Raw genomic sequence first — 15,115 nt, 5'->3', positions numbered from 1 at the left:
ATCACATGAAAAGCCCATGCTTAAAATAACTTGCAAAGACTTGCAGCTCACTGAATTGTCAAATCCACATATGCTAGAAGCCACCCCTAACTATGAGGAAAATTCAATGACTATTAGCATTGTACCCCATTCTCATCTTCAAATCCAAGTCGAACTAGTACGTATAAGACACCCATCTAACCCTGATGTCACCCTCATTTTGGCATCTACAATAAGCCAGGACCAAATAGCCATATCGCTTAATCAAACTAGCCACCTGAAGTCAAGTCCACCACCAAGCCTACATCCTTGTTACAAGAGGTAGTCCCTCTTGGAACTAGTTTCCAGCATGACCACAAATAGTGGTGACAACATAGTCACGTGTGTTCAATGGTAAGATAACACTTTCACTTTATTCACACGTAGTTGTGAATAACTTGACCTAGGCCTGCTTGATGAGAACATTGCCAACAATGTGAAGTCTCTACCATGATCATGGAAGGAATTTGAATTCATCTTTACTAAGGCTGTCACAATAGTTGATGAGCTTATAGCAACTCAAGTTTCACGTGAGAAATCCCTGAAAGGATGATTGGTCACCTCCTTCAAGTGTATTGTGTTGAGACCGCACCGAGGAACCTTCCAAACTTGATCGTCTTGCACAATCTGAGTCCTCATTTTTGTAGCATTAGTTTACATTATGAGTGCAATGGAAAAGAGTGGGATATCAAATCATGACCAACAATGAGCAATTTCACGACATTAAGACATTAGAATATGATCCTACTTATGTTGCCCCACTTCATTTTGGGTACTTGCTTTAACCCATAAATGCCATTAAAAGATCATTGATGCTACATCCATACATGGATCAAATCCTTGGCTAGAAAGAGCTCCAAATTGCTAGTTGAATAAGTTCAAGGGACCTCCTCATCGATGTCCTAAACTGTATCACCCATATCAGCATTCAACCACATAGGATATGGACCATTATGCCACTATGGAATATAATCCACACTTCTACGATTGGCTGTACAAAGGCGGTTGGGCATCTCTTTATATATAAACAATTGTTTGGGCACCTCACGATCATAATCAATATGCATTTACTCCACCTTTTCCATTATTTCTTTGTGCAATCTTGAAAGTATTACAATCCATTGGGAGGGGGAGGATCTTGCAACAAAACTTTGCAAATTGATTGTTTCCCTAGATGCAAATTTTCCTTTTTAGGTGTAAATTTTTGAGTATATTAGGTTAAGTTTTCTTGACAAGGTATAAATATATTTTCTCTTTCATATATATCTTAATCAATCCTTCTCAAAATTTCACTACAAGATGTTCTTAGATTTTGCATATGGAAGGACAAGAAGAAAAATATGCATGAGAAAAGGTAATCAAGTCACAACATTTCATGAGAAAGAACAAGTGGACTACAAGAGCTGAGCATGAAAGTCAAGGGTTATTGCCACTTACGATAGACAATTCCACAATCCAAAAGAAGTGGTAGTCACAAGAATCCAGATGCTAGAGAGCTAATGGACCAATGCGGGCTAAACAAGTACATGAATATTTTTCAGGGAGAAGTAAATAATGAGAAATGCATCTAATTTCTTATGGCCTATGACCCCGACATCCTTAGTGGGTCAGTCACAGTGAGCAATAACAATGGAAAAAAAATAGGTGGAGGTCCTTCTCAACCTAAAAGTGGTCCATAAAGCCCTAAGCCTACTAGATAACAAGGAGAAGCGACCAAAAAGGGTCGTCTATGCAATGCTTGGGATGGATAAATAAAAGGTGTTCACTAATGATGGCATTAGCCGCCCTTGGATGACATTCCAATCCCATTAAAAAAAATCATGCTAAATGGGTACATGCTCTATTCTCTAGAATTAGGTAGAATTCCATTGTGATATCTCGACTTTGATTTAAATCTTCATGACTTCTCGCAAAATGGACTTGAAGAACTCTAAAATCATTAAATAGAGAAGATCTCGAGCAAAAAGACCCGAGGATCATAACTTGACATTTTCTTGGATTGACAAGGATTGTAGCCACCCATCACGAAAGTTACTATGTGAACGAGAGTTATGAACCATATTAGTTATTAGCGTCAGTGTCTATGGTATGGATAGTCCAAAAATACTAGATTTTTGGACAAAACTAGTATATTTTAGATATTTTGGATATTATTTATTGTAAATATCCTAAAAAGATATGAAAATTTCTAGAATAAGGTGTCATGCAAAAAAAAAAAAAGTGGTTTTTTCATAAATTTTTGGAGATTTCATGTAAAAAGAAGGATTGGCAAAATCCTGTGCGTCGCGATCGCAGTTTATAGGCAGCAAACAACACTCCGAACGGGGAGAAGAAGGAGTGATCTGGAAGAATTTTGAGCAGGTGTTACAGGGGTTTTTCCCCCTTTTCAGAGCCAATAGAATCATTAGATTTGCGATCTAAGCATCAGATTGCATCTTGGAAGCTTTAGATTGTTGATTTTGCCAAGATCCCCTCCATAAAGAGCTCTTATTCTTAGCCACAACCCTTCTTCTCGAATTTAGCTATATATAAGAGGCATGGGGAGCCGTTGAGAGTAGTTCGGGCAAGAGGGGAGAGGCCCTTCTCAGGAGTATAGAGCAAGAGGGAGTGGGGCAAGAGAAGTGCGAGCACGGGAATTCATTGCCAAAAAGACAAGGAGGATACTCTGCAAGCTCTCCAATTCAATTCCTCCATCCCTTATATCCTATTCCCCCCTATGGAATCAATACTCGTCTCGATTTCTCGAAATTCTTAGTGATCGCTTTTTCCCCTGTCGATCAAAATTTTGTCAATCTAATTATCCCCAAGCTCCTTTTTCAAATTTGCCTTTTTGTAATCTCGCGATTAAAGACCATGGCCCTGAAGAAGAAAGCTACGAAGGTCATGGAGGTAGGAGCTACCAATAACACTGGGAACGCAATTACTACAAATGGAATGGCGAGTACAAGAATTGCAAATGAAGCCACAAATACCATCAACCAAGCACCCGTCATGGATCTTCATGTACTATTTTTCTCAAATAAAAACAGCTAACATGCCTTTATTCGTGAACAGGCAATAGAAGTTGCATGCATAAAAATAAGATTTTATTCGATTATTGCATATAATTTCTTTGAGGAATTCTTAACCACGAATTTCAAGGGATAACTTGGGTTTGTACAAGATGAACCTAAGCATGTACGAGGAAGGTACTACATCCCTAAAAGATTTAATATTTTTGATTTTTTTTGTTGATCAAACGAAATCTCTGATGGGTAATTACGAATGCTAATCCTTGGTATATAGGAGACCTTAAGATGCAATTGCCAAATGATACTGTTCGTAATTAAACTAACCAAGATTTTCTTTTATTGCAGTAAAAGACCCACGAAACTCCAAGGGAGTTATCCTCAAGTATGAACTCATTGCTTAAATTCAGTCCAAACTAATCCCCAAGGAAGAGGAAGTCCAGGAAGACTATTGAAAGGTATTGCCACTTATGTTGATTTGTCTAGAAGCTATTTTGCCACCTATGCTAATTTACCTCGATGTTATTATTTTTGGAAGGAAAATGGTTTGTCTTGGAAATAAACTTGTTAAAAATTTATGTATAATGCATTCGAAATAAGATGTTTGTGATTGTAAGCTAGGTACTGATCATTTCTAAAATCATCAGCCTAAAAGATGGATGATTGAGTATAGGTTGCTGACTAGGGTAGTATTTCGATGAACATAGAATGCCAACTGAGGTAGTGTTCTTGATGGCGCTAAACCTCCCCAAGGCTAGCGTGAATAAAACCTCCTCCAAAGGGTTTTTCTTTTTTTGTTTCGCGTTATGAGTTTAGACCAATCTTGATGCGAAAGGTCTTGCTGTAGGGAACTCTAGTCAGTAGGAGGAGGTGAGGATAGAGGGCTCTGGTCATAAACTCCTTAGGCTCTTACACCCTTCGATTTCGAGACTACGTCTAGGAGTTCCAATACTACTTGGGGAACGAAACTTGGAGAGTATAATACTTTGAATAGAAAACATTGTAAATGTCATTTTTTTTCTGAAAGAAACTATTAAGGAGGAATTGCTTTACTCTATTTTTGTGTCGTGAATAAAAGGCGTGTAATAAATTTGTATCAGGAGATCATTCAAAGAAGCTATTTTTATATGTTGAACCTAAAGTGGCAGGTAATTAGATAACTAAAACTACTCTCTCGAGGAAAGTGAGAGGATGGACCCCCGACAGGATCCAGACCTATGGCTAGGTGGTCTTGGTAAGCCGAGAGCTTTCCTAAGAAGGAATAAAAATCGCAGTTGATGGACCATTAGAAACCAGAAAGACTAACTCACATCACTTTAGAATCCGTTAATACTAATTAGCCACTAGAAATAGATTTGACCAGAAAACTCAAGTCGATCCACATGGGAACGGCCAAAACTTCCATTGCGGGGTAGACTCAAGTGAGCCTAGTTAGCAAACTCCGAGGGTTTGATCAAAATCTCGAACAATGCTTCCTATGACATCTCTTGATGGGTACTAAGAATGTACCACCAAGGAATAGCTTGGGTGGCACATTACATCCATGATGAGCAAGATTCAAGTAACAGTGCTAAAGAGTTTGGCTACATTCGTGATGGTGGACAACAAAACCTCAATACTTTGTCATAAAAACCATCCATAGTGTAGCAAAGGAACTTGGGTCTAGAGTGCAAGAGTTTGAGAAATTGAGACCCATGTCAGCAGTAAACACAGAGGCAAAAAGGAAGAAGGTAGCAACCAATGCCACTTTAGTAGGGTTTGGGGATGTGCTAATAGCCATTATATATGAAGTCATCAAGGGATCATAGATAGGAACAAAACAAGTACCATGAAAATCCCTAGGCATAACAATGCAAGAAGTGTCATTTGTGTACATTGGAGCATGAATCCTCAATAGAGCAAGAAGAACAAGAAATTGAAAAATTGCAACTGGAGGTGGAGGAAACTACTAGAAGGCTTGCAGCCACACAATAAAAGCTCCAAACCAAGAAAGCACCTAGTAGGAGATGCAACCAAAGTCCCCATGTGACAAGCTCAATTGGAGAACAATAAGCAACTCAATCAGAGCCCATAACTACTCATATTTAGCCTCAAGCCATGGTGCCAAATTGGCCACTTGAGCTAAGGAGCAAGAGATTCTAGGATCCAAAATACAGGAAGCTAGAAACCTAGCAGCAACAATAAGGGCACAATCATCCACATTTAGAAGGAAAGAATGGGAGCAATTCGCTCACCATACTTATATCAACTCTTGTAACATTGCCAATGGGAGAATTTCTTAGGCAAAACCTTGCACTGTGGCAAGTATGAAGCAATGGGTAGAATGAACTGATAGACATGAATCGCAAGACTTGTCCGACCATGACACTATGACACACATACCAAGCCTAATGCAGACAATAGGAATTTTGGCCCTTCTATTAGTCTTTTTCCATTCTCTTTATGGTCTAGTAGGAGGAGCAACATGGATTACTTTACAATATCATATTAATTTATTTTATATCTATTATTGTACCAAGAATAACAAGATACACCCCCTTCCCAAATTTATGTAAATTCTTTCTTTCAAAATTCAATCTATTAGAGCACTTTCAATAGAAAAACAAAGTACTACTACCAATTCATTGTGCTCCAACAACAAAAGTAATGTGTCAATACAATCTAAACATAAAAATTAAATCCTCCTTAAAAATTAGTGTAGCACCATTTGGAGACATTGGTGAATTCGAAAGAAGATAGAGTGCTTGCAACCTATGTCTTAGGAGTGGCCCAATCATGAAGGCAAGCATGGGCTAGTAGGCATGCCAACAAGAAAGTATTCGAAGAGAGTGATTGGGTAGTAGTGTATAATTCCTTTTGGGTAGTAGTGATTAAAATTTTCAAGGATTTTGGGAAAGTAACATTTTATCTCTTTCACAAGCCATGAATTCCAAACTTAATGGAATGGCTATTGTTTCATGCATTTTGAGTAACACATCTATGGCTACCTCTCACATAACCATTGCAAGCTCTCTAAAGGAATGTAGTGAACTCACCAATTTACCTTATCATTGTAGTCTATCTATAAATGGCTCATCAACAATGGCTCCACAATCCTTGCAATGCACCTCAAGTGAGATCCACCTCCTTCGCCTTGATCATTGCACAAGTTCTGCAAAGAAAATGATGACGATGATGATGAAGCAAGAGCATCTCCACATCACACACACACACACACACACACACACACACACACACACACACACACACACACACACACACACACACACACACACACACACACACACACACACACACACACACAAAAGCAATAACCATACAAGAAGCAAGATGAGAGCTCTCGAGATTGCACACCACAAGAATGAGCTTATCCATTCACTTTCTAGTTTTTATACATGGCCTCTTTTTTTGGCCATCCTCCCATTGCATTAGCTTAGAATATCCTTCTCTCACCTTGCACACATTATTTTACATGGTATAAATATTTTTTGACTTGATTGGCTGGAATCCATTGATCTCACTCCTCACTTGGACTTATAATTTGCACGGGAGCAAGCCTAGCTCTCTTTTACAAAAATTATTTCCAAATAAATTTCTTGTCCAACAATTGCATGTGCTAAAAAATTGCTCTATTTTTGTTTTTCTTGCATTTTAAAAAAATCCCTTATTTTTCATGCTTCCTTTGTTGCACCTTTCAGGAAGGGATTAAAATTTCTCCCCATCCTAGATTTTTGTCAGTCCTATGGTACTCTATAGTTTGTTGGGATCTATAGTAGTTGATGCTAGTTGGAGATATAGAGGGTGACCACTAGTATCATTGTACTTCATGACACTATTGGTGGGAATGGGATTAGCTCTAGGTTAGTCTTTGAAGGTCAACTTTTTTATCAAGGTAAAGAATAGATGGATCGCAATGCTATAGGAGGCCAATGTTGCTAGTTTAGTTGAGCTACTCTCAAGCTGAGTTCTCTCCATAGAAGAATGTGTGCACTTTCTAAGGTGGTGTCTACCTTACTATATTGTGACTATTGTGTACATGCGAGTGCAATTGGGAGATGGGTCGACCCCAAGCAATCTTGAAGTGTTGTCCCACCCTTCACTTCGTTGGTGCTAGGGGAGATGTGGTGCAAAGCTTGGGGTGACAAGTCTATTGAGGTTATCGAGATGTCTTGCCCTTAAGGTGCCGTGAGTTTATGAAGTGGAAAAAGGGATAGGGGTTAAGGCCCCCTAGGTGTTGTGATTGTGCATGGGACTCTTTTTTTTTTTCCTTATCTTTTTTTTTTGTGAGACAAAATAATATACAACTAAGTTATAAGGACTTCATTATGGATCTGTTTGATTTCTCGATGTGAGTCGAGTGAGTGGCCATAGCAATCTTTCCAAGCATGCTCTACTCATCATGTAGGTTTTTAGTGTAGACCTTATTGCTAGGGGTTTTGATGGGAGGAAGGGGTACTTACAACTGGTGAATTGGTCGACATTCATGTCGTCTAGTAATCCAAAGTAGTACGTCGATAATAGTGTAGTACGAAGGAGCAACCTTAGCATGGCATATATATTTATCCCTACATTCACATCAAAGAATAATAAGTGTAGACCCTCCTCTTTTTCTATCTTCTTTTGGTTGAGAAATTGGAGAAGTCACCTTAAATAATTACATGTGGTAATGAAAGTGGGGTTTGGGCGAGTTGAGAAATCCTCCACGAACCATTTAAAAGAAGGAATGAAGTCCTTCTCTCAAGATCTGAGACTGTCTTCAAGCTCGTCTTCATCGACATTGGATATTAAAGGGAAATCATACTTGCTATCTTTTGTAGAGTCATAGTCAACTCCATGCCTTCTAAGATAAGGCATATAGGTGGGATTCCCTCATTTGAAAGGTAGTGAGCTATAGGAGGCTACCCATGCTTCTACATTGTCATCCAAGTTGTTTCTTCTCCAAGCTCCCGCTTTTTCTAAAAATGATGCCAGGAGGCATATTTCACGGTGGATTCCGTGCCACGGTGGATTCCGTGCCACGGTGGATTCCGTGAGGTTTTACGGTGGATTCCGTAAACTTTGATGACCGGGGCTCATACACAAAGTGGATTCTTTGTGCGAGAAGTTGATGGGGACGCCTGTCCTTTTCGGGTGTTTTATTAATTTAGTGTGTACATGGGTGATTCCATAGCGGGTGATTCCGCAAAATACATATTAAATTAATAAACGTTTATGAGTTTAGAGTGCGCACTCGTAATAAATTAAGGTTAGGATTGATTTCTAACCAGTTGATTATTTATGTAGCTGAAGACTGCTAGGTATTCACTTTTGTCGGTTTAATTGTATTATTTTACATCCCTTTATGGTTTTTGGCACCTTGAATATTTTGTTCATGTAATTTGCTAATTCTCGCCACCACATTCTAGCCATTTCTTCCCCAATCTTAATGATGTATGAATTACTTTTTTCATAACTATTAGTGGTAGTACCTTTCTGAGTCCATGGGAAAGTTGAAGGAAAATTGCATGGGAAATTCTTGAGCTTCCCATTGCTCCCAAGTGTTGACCTTCCTATCCCAAATAATTGAGATGAACTCCCCTCTATGTGGAAAGGATACATTTGGCACTGGTTGAGACATGGCAATGAGTTTTTCTTCTACTTTTCTCCACCTTCTCCCTTCTTCTTCTCATGGCTTCCATGATTACGTTTGGAGGAGTGGGTGCCCTTTCCATCTCTACGGTAGTTTTCTGGTTGTGGGAACACTGGCCTCTCATGTTCTTCTCATTTTCAATCTATTTCAGGGGTAAGGGATGATGATGGTCAATAAAGAACTAGTATGACTGGTGTATATTAATGTTAGGTTAATTTTATTATGCAAAATTGAGAGAGCAAAACATTGACACTCTTATCAATGTAGGCTCCAATTTCAACATTCTTATCTATAGTGCATGGATGCAAATTAGACAATATGAATTAGAGAAATAAATTGAAATTGTCAATCCATATGGGGAATTTCCATACTCCTTGTTGGGGAAGTACACGATTCTAATGTAAAAAAAATCAATAGCATGCCACTAATTTATGTGTTTCGAAATCATGCAGATGTTGTGAAAGAGACATTTTTTAGAAAAATTTCAAGTGGACATCAAAGAGTAACATTGATTTTGATATAGAATGAGTACATTTTAGCCTTCATCGCATCGAAATCATTAAAGCTTGCAATGAAGATTAGCTATACTATCCTCAAAAGTAATGCAAGAAGATTGCATTAGGATCAACAACAATCTCTAGCAATGGGATAATGAAGTGCTCATTGGGCTATTAAAGGCCCAATATCAAAAAATTAACCAATCAATCAAGTTCTCCTAGAAAAAATGATGGTGAGCACTAAGTGGATGCCTAAATACATCATTAAGGACATGAAAACTCCTAAGCTTGTCAATAAGAAACAACAAATGACCCCGTCAAGGAAATAAAAAAGGCTAAAAGCTTTTTAGTGTAGGTATTGATGGATAGTCAACCGAATTGCTTGATATGTTCTAAAAGCCCTATTATGATGATTGATATTATGTAGGAAACCAATGGGCCTAGCTCCCTAGACCATGGAGATGGACTCCTACTTCACACAATCTATTTTCTTTAAAACCTCAACAAATGCTAATCTAAAACCTAGGAATTAAAAGTAAAATATAAACCCAAATTACACTACCAACTAAGCCACTTGAGGAAATAAAAAATCCAAAGTTAAAAAAAAAAGAAATAATGGCCAAAAAGCCCATAGTGGTCTATTCAAAGTAGACACCAAGGCCACACAATGTAGAAGTGTCACTAGAACAAAATTGGGCTAGAGACATGAATGCCTAAAAATTTAATGTGAATTTATGGGTGCATCAACTTTTCCATTAAAACCCATATTTATATGTGCGTTCTCCCTAGGCCACTAAATGTGCATTTATCTAGTCGAATACATTTCACACCTAATTTCATGTGGAAATAATTTTGTATAACCACTAGTGAGCTAGTGAGTTGTATTCAAAATTCATGCAATTTTACACATGTATATTCACGCATATTTTTATAATTAATTTGTCATGCAAAATAATGGCTAATTCACAAGAACATTTTTTCTCCTCTTGGGTTTCTAAAATTAAGAAAAATGACAATTTAATCCCACTACTAGTATTGTCACTATGCTTATCATCATTATCATAAAAAATGGTTGCATGATCATCTTCATGTACAATGACATTATCATAATCTATGTTTCACATGGCATGATCATCCTCTATCTCTCTTGGTTCATGATCAACATCATCTGTAGTAGAGGAGCATCACCCATACACTCAATAGATGCAAAAGTATTATTGCATGGGGAGATTGGGATCACCACACACCACCATTTGTTATTCTCCATCGTTGGTAAAAAGAAAAAGTGAATAAAATTAAGATTAGTCTTCATGGTATATATTCATATGAAATCTCTATGTTTAAATAGAATTCACTTGCTCACATTGTTGTGGTAACACTAATGTCCCATGCTTTAATTTCCATAGCTTTGTAGAGTTAATGATTATAAATCCATCGGGCATGATTCTTGATTGTTGCATTAGGTCCTATTCCCACCACATCCTCAAATCACTTAACATCCATAACATATACAAATAATATTCGATAGTCAGGCTTGTAGATATCTTGGATTATGCCAAACCAATCATCCATACTTCCATCAACTCTCTCAAAGCTAGCAATGACTCCACAATCTTGGATGTTTTGCTTATCATCAATCCTTTGAGTCTAAAAATGCTCTCACACCATATAGCATGGAACATTGCACACTTGACCAAATAAGAGTGATAATTAGATAAGTATCGTGATGTTGCTAGATTAGTAATAACTTCCAATGAGACATTACATATACTTAGCTTTGGCCAAACATCTTGGAGATAAATATTATACTTATTTTTGGCAAGCATCCTCTAGCATAGTTCCACTTGGTTGTTGTAATGAATGCAGCATTATCCCTCTCTTATTTCTCCATCTCTTCATGCAACCAATCCACATTTAGGTCTTTGGCAATGCCTTTAAATTCGAAAGATATGGCGTAACATGCCCATTGTATGTGAGAAAAGGTCCTTCTCTCCCTATCTCTTTTTAGCTTTGCATCCCCATACATTGCTACCCACTAACTTATCACATTGCTACCCACTGACTTATCACATTGCTATTGGGCACACAAAATATATTCATTTTTTAATGCAACTCTCTATCCAAGATCTTATTACACCCTCTTCCTTGAGGCACAATGGATGTCATCCTTGAGTCTTCTCCATTGCTCCATAATCATGGGAGGGAGGGATCAACTTGGGCAATAAATTTAGAGATGTATACAAGTGATTCCTGCACCAACCAGCTTTCAGTCATGCTACCTTTTGGACTTGCATTTTTCCTCACAAAATCCTTCAAGGTCTTAATAAAATTCTCAAGAAAGAACATCCATCAAGCATGAACTATGCCACATATAGCTATCTCATCCACAAATGTACTCTAATATGTAGTTGGCTTGTAAGTATGATTCGTGGAAAGTTTCCTCCACTAAACACACTACGTCAATCACCATCACTTGAGCATTCAAAAATGTTGTGGGATTAATTTCCTTTGAGCATTGTACCTACAAACATAGACACATCAACAATTTATTAGTGTAAGCAAGTGAAACATTATTCTCAGTTTGTAAGTGTGAAATTTTCCTACTAGTATGTAGTTGTTTTATGTCACAAGCTCTCCCATATTGTATATAGTCTCTCATGCTCTCTTCACAATGTGAGTAGGAAGTATAAACTCATAACATCATATATATGTGATCACTTTGCTATAAGAAACAATAGTTCTAACATATGTATATGATTGCAAGCTTTCACTTACCTATAGCATATTGTGCCAATCGTCATGAGACTTCAAACAAAATAACTTCTCCACACCTCTCCTTTTGGTCCTTCTAAAGGCCCTTGCAAGGATCACATGTGGGTATGCAAAACTTTGATATGGCTTGTCAATATCCATGGAGTATGTGGTAGAATTGTATTTCCATCTGTTGCCTTTCATGGCCAAGCACCTCTTTACCTTCCAATACTATGTACATTCTCTCTTACATGCTCAAAATCTCACATCCCTATCAAGTGCTCCCATATGGTAGACCCCACATTCTTGAATATATGCATAGTATCTAGAAGATGGTTGGTCTTTAAGATAGTCAAAAGATAGAGTATCTAATCAAGAAAATACACAATGTATATTCGATAGGCCTTGCATATAGCTCAAGGTTGTAAAAATTTGAGCTTAAAGACTTACCAACTGATTCCATGTGGAGGTGGATGTTCCATGTGCTTCCATAAATCCTTCCACTCTTCAATAGACCATGACTATAGGAGAATCCCATTAAAAGGTGCCTCATAACTATGATGATCAATAGGGAGAAATCTATGATGGTTCTCATAAATAAAATCTTTTAAAGAAGTTGGTCATTAAGAGACCAATGATGGACCACAAATGGGACGTGCATGGTAGCCAGAGGTAGAAGAGACCTAAATCACATGTTTATAGAAATTTAATATAAACCCTACAAAGCATAGTAATATGCATATATAGAAATTGGTTTAGGAGTCCCATATGTGAACATTCACCATAGCTTGGGAAGTCATGCATGGCCCACATTAGGATGACCCTCAATGTGAAGTCTTGCATAGACCAAGGTTGAGATACATCATGCACCTCAATACCTCTCCAAACTGTCTCCAACTCTTCTACCAACATGGCTCTAGATATACATCCATATTATTAACTTTATGCTTCCCTAGAATTAGTAGAGACAATAACATGCCATTTTTAAATTTCCATTAGGAGTCGAAGATTGTAGTTCCCCAACACTATCATCTGTACAGTGTAAGATGTGCTTTTAATCCCAAATGGGTTTGCACCATCCATTCCCAACCCAAGTCTCAAGTTTCTAGGTTCTTTCTTGAAGATTGGCCACATCACCCTCAAATTCATCGATATTTGTAGATTGTGATGCCTCCATGTCAGCGGTTTCCCTCGTGGCAACTTGCATATGGTAGCATATTTGGGTGCGGGTGGCCATCCTACATTCAACAGGTACAACATCAAGTCACTATCAACATATCTCTTTGATTAAGTGGGAGATCATTTAACCCTTCATTAAGCAAGTCATTACTAGTGATTTTTGAGGATCCCATTCTCCATACATGCTAAAATGATACATTGTGATTTTAACATGCTCAACTATGCATCCTTGACAATGGTCACACATACATTTTATCTTCTGTTCCAACCATGCCAAGTAATGATACAAACACAAGGTGTCATCATTCATATCACTAGATGATCAAGAGGCTTGAGAATGTGGAGGGGGACTATTGCTTGAGAATGTTGACATCTTTCCTACTTGAACATATGCCTTGGAAAATACAAGCACTATTATGATGTATCTTTTTTATGCATTTAAAAATGCATCTAAAGTTACGTGAAAACTCATTGTGAAGCGCATCAAAATTCCCATTGAAATATGTGTTTATTACTACTCAAAATGCAAAGGTAGATGCGGCGATTTTTTAAAACCCTTACACCGTGAACAATATCCAAACCCATTTCTGATATATTATTTGGTAGATAAAAATAGAAGGAGAAACAATGACTAATATTCCATGGGGGAGAGAAGCCTTACGTTTCTCAAAGTGCACATGTGAGAAGCCCTTGCTCTTCTTCTCCACCTCCTCTTGCTTGATAAATAGATAAGGTAAGCTCTCTATTAGCATTCTTCTCTTCAATAATGATTCATGGAGCTTTGTTATTCAATGGTTTCCTTGTTCTTTTTTCTCTTCCATTTTTTCCTATTACTTTATGGTTTGTTGAGAAATGAAGGATAGTCATATGTGAGGTATGTGGCTTAGGATATCACGGTTTGTGATCTTGGTCAAGTAGGTGGTGTGGGGTTTCCTCCATAGATCACATGGCTAAGAAAATGCACATGTATATGTGGGCCACCTATTGTTTTTCCACACAAGTAAGCACTCTATTAAATGGTTGTTCTTTCAACTTTTTCTACATGAAGGTAAATGTCAAAATAAATGAGAGTGCTCAAGTATTTTTTAGTGTGTTTTTAAACATAAGTAAATATGTGTTAGTAAACGTGAAATTAGATGCATGTAACAGAGCAAAAATGCTAACCTCTTGGTGAAACTGACATAGCATCACAGTGCTAAACAAGCCATTCTTGCATGTGAAAGGTATTAGCATTAAGTAATGTTGATCATACATTCTTGTGTGAAGTCTTTTACTTGTGTTTTTGTATTTATATAATTATGCTTGTGTTTGAATGTGCAACATCTTGATCTTCAAGCAAACATCAAGATGCATTCTATCTTTAGTGCTTTCTTTCCCATTCACTTTAAATATAATAAAATAGTATATGCAAATCTTCATAGACATAAATGCATATTTGTTTGTTTATTGTTATGTTATAGATGTTGTCAAACTCATTGTCTCGGAACTCAAATCACAAGAGCTCACTTTGGGCGTCCTCCAACACCGAAGGAGGTGTTAGACTATATGTCAAACATCTAGATCGTAGAGTGCCACATAACTTTTAAGGGTCTACACCTCAATCTTCTGGGTCACAACCAACCATGGGGACAATGCATCCTTGTCCTTGACCATCTCAGTCGTAGGTAGTAACATAGCCTCCATCAACCCCTCGAGCATCTGTATGGCAAATAGTATCACAAAGTCATGTGGCAAGTCGTCATGTCACTTAGACACATGTGCTAGATCCATCCACTATTGGTCAAGGGCATTGAAGGATCAGGGAGATTGGAGGGGATGGAGGAACTTCAAAGGTAGAAGAGAGGCCAAATATACATTTATAGCTAGTAGAGCCCCCTAGCGAAGGTATGTTGTGGTATGACATAAATGAGCAAGGTGGCCTCAAGATGGATGCACATGGAAGGGAGGTATATTCTTACCTTTGTGGTGTTGTGCATGCAACATATAAAGATTGTTAATTATCCTTCAAGCAACAAAAACCAATCTTGTTGGTA

Source organism: Lygodium microphyllum, chromosome 28 (assembly GCF_053477565.2).
Source record: "Lygodium microphyllum isolate KBCC chromosome 28, Lygodium_microphyllum_v1.1.10, whole genome shotgun sequence".
NCBI classification, from domain to species: Eukaryota; Viridiplantae; Streptophyta; class Polypodiopsida; order Schizaeales; family Lygodiaceae; genus Lygodium; species Lygodium microphyllum.
This window is presented reverse-complemented; position numbering follows the sequence as displayed.